This window comes from Canis aureus, chromosome 29 (genome assembly GCF_053574225.1).
Source record: "Canis aureus isolate CA01 chromosome 29, VMU_Caureus_v.1.0, whole genome shotgun sequence".
Lineage (NCBI taxonomy): Eukaryota > Metazoa > Chordata > Mammalia > Carnivora > Canidae > Canis > Canis aureus.
In genome coordinates this window covers 28,473,633-28,482,228 of record NC_135639.1, presented here as the reverse complement: position 1 = coordinate 28,482,228, position 8,596 = coordinate 28,473,633, and the positions used below count along the sequence as shown (strand labels likewise).

Below are 8,596 nucleotides of genomic sequence, written 5' to 3'. Positions count from 1 at the left end.
GGAGCCTGAAGCCCGCCTGGGGGCTGGATCCCAGGACCCTAGATCACCACCTGAGCAAAAACCAAGGGTCAGAAGCCCAACCAGCTGCACCAAATGCCCAAAGCATTTCATTTTAAAAAGAAGACAATTTTGAATGTCTGAACATATACCCAACCCAACCTGAACTTTTTTTTTAATATTTTATTTATTTATTTATTTATTTATTTATTTATTTATTTGAGAGATACAGAGATAACAACAGAGATAGAGAACACGAGCCGGAAGGAGAGGGAGAAGCAGGCTCCCGGTGGAGCAGGAAGCCTGACATGGGGCCCGATCCCAGGACCCTGAGATTACAACACAGAAGCTTAACCAACTGAGCCACCCCAGGCGCCCCTGAACTTTTTTTTTTTTAAGATTTTATTTATTTGAGAGAGAGAGAGAACAGAAACAGGGAGGGAGGGGTTGGTGGGGAGGGCCAAAGAGATGAGAAGCAGACTTCCTGCTGAGTAGGGAGCCCAAAGGGGCAGGGGGGCAGGGGACAGGGCTCTATCCCAGGACCCTGAAATCATCACCTAAGCCAAAGGCAGACAGTTAACGGAGTGACCCAGGTGCCCTGAACTTTTTTTCTTCTACCTGAAACGTCAATTTCCAAACGATCTGATGACTAAATCTGAATCTTTGGAGGAAGCTTCCTTACTGAGTACACTGAAGTTTAAGAACCACTGCTCCAGGGCATGGCAAAGATTCTAAATCATTAAGGGCAAAATAATATTTTTTCAGTCATCGACAAAGATTTACTGTTTATTTGTGACGCAACAGACATTGCACTTACTGTATATTTGGGATTCAGCCTGAATAAGACAGACAACAAGCCTCCTGCCCTCATGGAGCTCACCTTCTAGATTGACAATACATAAATAAATGATAAACCAAATAATGACAGGGTGTGGTGAGTGTTGTGAAGGAAATAAACCAGATGATGTGATAGATTAAATCATAGAGAATTAGTCCCTAGTGCCCTAGTGTCACTGAATTGTAATGAATTAACTTCTCTCCTGTGCAGCATGGAGTGCTGTAAGTTATATACAGCTTTTGAGAGAATTGGGAAAATAATTTCTGTGTTCTGTGGTTTAGATGAGGATCTGGTCTGATAAGGTCCTAGGTAAGCGGTGGGAAGCTTCTCTGAATATAGTAGTGGTCAGGTAAGTCCCTGGGGTTGTAATGTTTGCTTGGGATCTCAAGGATGAGAAAGAATCAGATATTTAAGAGCTGAGGAAGTGACTTTTGGTAGGAGAAACAGAAGGTGCAAAGTCCTTGAAGTAGAAAACAACTTGGTAAGTTTCAGAATCAGAACAGAAGCCAGTGTCAGCCAGAGAGCAAGTATTATGACATGAAACTGGAAAGCAGACAGGGGTGAAGATCATCCTTGTCCTGGTGGGTCTTAGCAAAGAATTTAAATTTCATTTTCAGTCAATATATTGATACGTTATAAAATATCCTAAATTTTAAGAGACTGGAATGAAAAGGATCAATGGAGGCAAATGCGTGTGAAACTTCTTTGTTTGTATAGTAAAATGGAAAAGCTTGACTGGGGTGCCTGGGTGGCTCAGTCGGTTATGTATCTGCCTTCAGCTCAGGTTGAGAATCCAGGGTCCTGGGATCAAGGGCCCTCCTCACCCACCCACCGCCTATTCCCCCCCACCCCCTTCCCCCACCCCCTTTGGCTCCCTGCTGAGTGGGCAGCCTGCTTCTCCCTCTGCCCCTCCCCCTTCTCATGTCCACTGGCTCACTCTCAAATAAATAAAATCTTAAAAATAAATAAATAAAAAGAAAAGGCTTGGCTGGCTTTTTTCCTGGATAATCCTCAACAAGTCAAAACAGAATAGCTCAATTGCTGATTATTTGGTTAATCTCATTGATCAAAACTGTTTAGTTGTGTCGTTTTGTTTTGTTTTGCTTGGGAGGAGGGGCAGTGGGAGAGGGAGAAAGAATCTTTTTTTTTTTTTTTATGGAGAAAGAATCTTAAGCAGGGTCCATGCCCAGCAAGGAGCCAGATACAGGGCTTAGCCTTTACTACCCTGAGATCATAAGCTGAGCCAAATAGAGTCAAACACTTAACTGGCTGAGCCACCCAGGCGCCCCTAGTGTGTTGTTTTTTTTTAATTTCTCATGTCTAAATGTAAACTCGACCTGTCAGGACATACTGCATCTAAAGTGTCTGTCACTGTTATGATGGGCGACATCACTAACAGTTTGGCATGGCTTGGCCCCAAATCAAAGCCAACTCCCCCTGGCTTCCCTCTGGAATGTATCATGTCTCAGCCACAAGCTGTTGCTAGTGATGGCAAGCTGATGAGAGTAGTAAACTGCTGAAATGAAACTAAGCTGGCCTCGCTCGTGGTGCGAGTCATCTGTCAGTCTTTGAATAACCAGGGGGCCAGCACTAAAAAAACAAAAGTGCAGATAAAATAATATATTCCTATTTCTATTGTTAAAGATGATGTAGTTTTTGAATGTTGATGAGGTCCTGAGCTGATAGCCAAGAAAGAATTCTTGAGAGGTCTTTGGTGCAAAAAGGTGGTTTTATTAAAACACTACAGGATCCATGGGCCGAAAGCTGCTTGCACTGGGGTCACGAGGAGTGGCCCATTATAAACTTTCAAGCTGAGAGGGGGTCAGGGAGAGTGGAAGCCTCCCAGATATTTTGAAAACAAGGTTTCCAGGATCCTGAGGGGGCTAGCTATTGTTAGGAAAAAGTCATTTATTACTGTTTAGTAAAAACTCAGTCATGACACTCTTGATATCTTTCAGATGAATATAGGTGGGTCATATGATTGCCAATACATATCTTGGGGGGTAAAGATAGAGGACGTTTCCAAAGGAATTTTTGTATGTTAAAGTAGATTTACAGGATGGGGGGGGGGGGGCAGGCTAAGATTGCCTTTTGCCCTTAGCAAAGTATTAACATCAAGGTAGTTAAGTCCCTAGACGAATGTCACTCTACCTGTTTCAAGGACTTGTCCATGGGCTGTAGGTAGTAAGGAAATTTAATAACATCTCTTCTGCCTTTGTTTCCCACATCAAAGATATGTTTTAATGTCTTTATGATAAAAGTCACAGATTTGCATTCTAAGATGTCAGAGAAGGAAGAAACATTCACTTGGAAATGTTATTAATCTTTCATCAAAATGGTGCTGGGATACAGTAGGATAGAAAGGAGAGGACTCAGCTTGGATGGAGGAAGGAAGGGCTGGGGAGGTGTGCTCTCTTGGAGGAACAGTTGGGAGGATTCTGGAGAGAGGGCATGTGTCTAGTGCTAGGGCAAGGCCAGTTCCTATAAGAAATCAGAGGCCATTTGGTTCCGTTGAAGCCTAGATCCCAGTGGACAAGAATAAAGCCAATCCCCAGGTTGTTTTTCCCAGAAGAGAAAGAACTTGTAAGGAAACTTCAGAGTTCTAAGAAAAGACCCATCATGTTTATCTTCGGGGCTCTTCTTATATATTAAAATGGTGTTCCCTACAGGCTTTTCTCTCTTCCTATCTATTTGCAGATGCTTGAAACTGGTTTAATGAGGAATAAGGAATTCTTTTTTTTTTTTTAAGATTTTATTTATTTATTCATGATAGTCACACAGAGAGACAGAGAGGCAGAGACACAGACAGAGGGAGAAGCAGGCTCCATGCGCCGGGAGCCCGAAGTAGGATTCGATCCCGGGTCTCCAGGATCGCGCCCCGGGGCCAAAGGCAGGCGCCAAACCGCTGCACCACCCAGGGATCCCAGGAATAAGGAATTCTTTATAATCTTTTTCCTCAGAGGGACTGATTCCTTATTTCAAAAAGACACCTGTCAATTTTCAGTATCAAAACAGTTTGCACTATTGGTTTCTTTCTCTCAATCGGCCCCCAAAGAGAGGCCACCAAAGGAAGAGTACATTTTAAGCCAATAAGCTGCAGGATGCACACCTAACAGACCTCATGGAAACCTCACCTAAAAGGGGAGCTGGGGAGGGAAAGAAACTTTTAAAAGATCAACACACTGTCAGCCCACAGATTGTAGAGAGTTCTCAGCCAGACGGGGTGGTCAATGTGCCCCAACCCTAAAGAAGCAAAGTTTCAAAATAATATAAAATTTAAAAACAGTTTTGTACATAAGCTATTCAAGATTTCTCCAGCACTAACTGATACAAAGCACAATGAGATGGCACGTTTAGAGGCAGCAGCTTTGGACCCAGATGAGTTTGTTTCGTGTGGCTGAATCAGTGGCAAACATAATTTTCTTTTTTCTTTCAAGGAGGCAGGAGAGCAAATAAGTGGTCACCTCGACATAAGGGGAACATGATCCATTCTGTAAGCAGTTAGGGCAAAGATAGGACAAGGATTTGGTCTCAGATCGAGGTGACCATCTTAATTTTTGTTTGGTCACATCTGATGGCAAAAAAAACAAAAAAAAAAACAAAAAAAAACAAAAAAACATTATGTTGCTCAAAGATACCTTAAAGCTGAAACCCTGAGCCACACGTTTTTGGCCAACTTCTGGAATCACCTTTCTAATTTGGCTGGTATTTTGGAAAGAGCAACGAGGCTCCCAGAGTGGGTCTCTTTCTGGGCCCTGGCTCTCTTGCTGAGAGCCAGGGCTGAGAGCCAGGGCCCTGCTCACTCCCTCCTCTGTGGAGAGGGCAGTATTCATTAGTCTGAAAAGTTAATTCCAAATGGGAGGAAGGGGTTAGACTGCTGCTTCAGAACTGTGGACTTATTTGGAATGTTTTACAAATGTCGCTACATAACTACAACAAAAAAGGTAATTACAGAATGTGTACATCACAGGACGCCTGAGTGGCTCAGTGGTTGAGCGTCTGCCTTTGGCTCAGGGCCTGATCCTGGAGATCCGGGAGATCCGGGATGGAGACCCACGTTGGGCTCCCTGCATGGAGCCTGCTTCTCCCTCTGCCTCTGTCTCTGCCTCTCTCTGTGTGTCTCTCATGAATAAATAAATAAAATCTTTTTTAAAAAAATGTGTACATCACAACATGCTTTTAAAGACACTTTGCATTGTGCTCACATTCCCTTAACCATTGTTCCCAAAGGTGCTCAGCCTCAAGCCCAACTGGAATCTCTAGGGAGAGGCAGAGACAGTTTGGTGAAAAAGACACAGGGGTAGGGGTGGGAGAGGCAGCAAGAGGAGAAGGCAGCCTTCCAGTTAAAGATCAGCCCTCAGTGTCAAGGCCAGCTTCAGGCAGGCTGGCCTCAGGCGAGTCAGGGTCCGAGGGGGGAGCGGCCGCAGGTGGGACTGGGGTGCTCTACATCTCATTCAGGTCAAGGAGAGTCTGGTCCAGCATCCTTTGTGTACACAGGTGCTCCTCTTTGGTGCCTTTCAGCTTGTCTTCCAAATCCTCAATTGTCTTCTCCAGCTTGGCTGCCGATCTCTCAGCAAACTCAGCGCGGGGCTCTGCCTCCTTGAGTTTATTATCCCTGAGAATCTCTGTCTCTTCCTCATACCTGTCTTCCTTTTGAGAGTACTTTCCGCAGCAGCACTCAGACGCTTCAGGTTCTGGTCCATCAGCCTGATGGCTCAGCCATCTCCCGGCAACGGGACAGCTCGCTCCTCTGTGCGTCCAAGTCCCCCTCAGCGATCAGCAGCTTCCTAGCCACCTCTTCATGCTTCCCGGCTGCCTCTTCTGCAAGGTGCTCGGCCTCTTTGAGTCGGATTTCCTGGAGTTCCATCTTTTCTTCATCTTTCAAGGCTCGGTTCTCAATAACCTTCACACCCCTCTCACTCTCATCAGCAGCTTTCTCCGCTTCCTCCAGCTTTTGCAGGGCCGTGGCCAGGCGCTCCTGGGCGCGGTCCAGCTCCTCTTCAACCAGCTGGATCCTACGGTTCAAGGAGGCCGCCTCGGCCTCAGCCTCAGCCTCAGCCTCAGCCTCAGCCTCAGCCTCAGCCTCAGCCTCAGCCCAGCCTGGTCCCGGCCGGGCCGCCCGCCCCGCTCTCCCGCTCCACTCCGGGCTGCGGGCGCTCGGGCCTCTGCGTCCTCCGCGTGCTCCTGGGAACCTGATCTGGCGCTTCCCCGCCTGGACGGTGGTGACCCCGGCCCGGCCCGCCTCGCCCGCCGCCTCTTGCCTCCTCCGCTGGCTCGGCGCTGCAGCCGCCTCTCCGAATTCTTTATAAATTAAAGGGAAAATCAAATAGGTAAACATATCTACCTTAAAATGCAAGTGCCTGGAGGGATGAGCACTGGGTGTTATGCTATAGGTTGGCAAATTGAACTCCAACTAAAAAGAAAAAAAAAATTTTTAATTTTTTAAAATAAAATTAAAAAAATAAAATGCAAGTGCCTAGTTGAGGTAATACTTGGGGAAAACTCATTCTTTTGTGAATCCATCAAGCTATATCTAAGTGACATTATTCTATCTTTTACCATTTTCATGAGGAGACAAGAGAGATCTCTGGGGATCTGGAAGGAGATAATGGAAAAGGAAAAGGGAAGCTGAAGATAATTTTATTATTTTTTAAAGATTTATTTATTTGAGACAGAGAGTGCAGGGTGGGGGAAGGAACACAGGGAGAGGGCAAGAGATTATCTTGAGCAGCCTACCCACTGAGAAAGGAACCTGACAGGGCTCCTTCTCAAGACCCTGAGATCATGACCTGTGTGGAAATCAAGAGTTGGACACTTGGGGCACCTGGGTGGCTCAGGTTGTGCTCCCGGGGTCCTGGGATGGAGTCCCACATCACGCTCCCCATGGGGAGCCTGCTTATCTCTCTGCCTATGTCTCTGCCTCTTCCTGTCTCTCATGAATAAATAAAATCTTAAAAAAAAAAAAAAGAGTCGGATACTTAACTGATTAAACGACCCAGGGGCCCCAAGAAGATAATTTTATAGTAAATGTTTATGGAGACCTGGCCTTCAGTTAAGAGCCTACCATATATTATCTTTTCTTTCTTCTATTGGTCAGAAAAATATTTATTACCCTAAGAAATAAATTCTCCATTTGAATAGAATCAATAATTTTTACAAGATATTTTATAAATTTATAAATCACCTTTATAAGTCATCTTTCTTTTCTTTTCCTAGTTGTCTACTTTCATTAATGTAGACATAACAAGATAACCAAAGCTGTCTTTTCCTTTTCCAAATAATATTGGTTGTTTTTTCCTAGGATGTATCATGACAACAATCCAGCCAGGTAATTATTGTAATCCTTAGGTTGTAAATGAGGCACTGAGGCTCAGTGGGGTTGAGTAGCTTGCTTGCCTAGTGCTTCCCACACCTCCCATACTTTAATCATTACTATGCCACTTTTGCTGTAATCTGGTACTCTCAAAAAAATCATAATTCTTGACTAAATGGCATACCACCTTGCTATTTCTTTTTTATTATTTTTATTTAAATTACTCACTTTGTTTTTAAGGGAAACTGTGCCACTCCCACAAGTGCAAAGCCAGTATAGACTGTAATTCATAGAAGGTAATCTTTAAAATAAATACAGTGGAAATAAAACTGCTAGTAAATTCTAATTCTGAGCTTGAGGTCTGCTCTGTGTTTGTTAAAAAATGAAACTAGCAAAAAAAAAAAAAAAAAAATGAAACTAGCCAGTGTTAAAAAGTTAGAACCAAACAGAAACTTTCTGCTTGACATATTCTGGATTTGTCAGTGAAGGATCTAAAGAAATTGATAGGAGAACAACGTTTTCACTAAGTGATTTTTCATTAAGTGATAATTTGATCAGAGCATAACTCAAAATTGGCTTCTGCACTATCTGAATTATCCTGAAGAATATCTTGAGTACTACCCATGATTCTTTACACATACCTTGGGAAATATCTGATTTGCCCAAGAAAACAGAGCTTGTAAAGGACAAAGCTAGGATCCAAACCACCATCTGCCAGCATCAAAGTCTTTCCATTGTGCAATGTGGGCTTCCCATTTAACTGATTTCAAAACTTCGCTCTGAATTGGTCATGTTTGTCTTCCCTTGGCAATATTGTATCCTGGTGCTTCCATGAGGCTTAGTGATGTCATGACCTTTAATGTCTTTCCTGGAAATGTGCCAGCAACTGTACACCACACTCCAGAGGAAGCCTGACCCCCGTGGGGCCTGTGGGACTGAATTCTTTTGATGTAATGCAGTGCTTTTCCTAGCACAGTCTGGGAATGCATTGCCTGTTTAAGCAGCTGTGCCACGTTGCTGTTTCTTGTTGTTCTGTGGTCAAGTTCACATTCCCCCACACTCCCACCTCCTATATGATAATTATCTGTTTGAATTAGTGGACATTGTCTCATAGGAAAGTCATCTGACTTCATACTGTACTAAGTCAGGTCTACATTAGCCAAACAAAGTAGGGGACTAAATGACAATGTGGATTATGATTCTTTGGCCTTTGATAAGACTGACCTCAATTGCTTCACATACTATTGTAAAATGTGTCAACCTCTCACTCTCCTCACAGATGGTGAGTTGATTGAAGGCAGGGACTGTGAATTAATCTTTGTATCCTTATTGCCTATCAAAGTGCCTCACACGGAGATGTATTTAATAACCGTTTGTTGAATGATTGAATTCACTTGAGTTAAGAGTTTTAGTAAAATGGGACACCTGGGTGGCTCAGCGGTTGAGCA

General features: G+C 43.9%; 1 pseudogene; it reads right to left on the bottom strand.

Moving 5' to 3' along the window:
* Positions 1-3,551: 3,551 nt before the first annotated feature.
* Positions 3,552-6,173, bottom strand: LOC144300848 (uncharacterized; annotated as a pseudogene).
* Between the last annotated feature and the right edge of the window lie 2,423 nt (positions 6,174-8,596).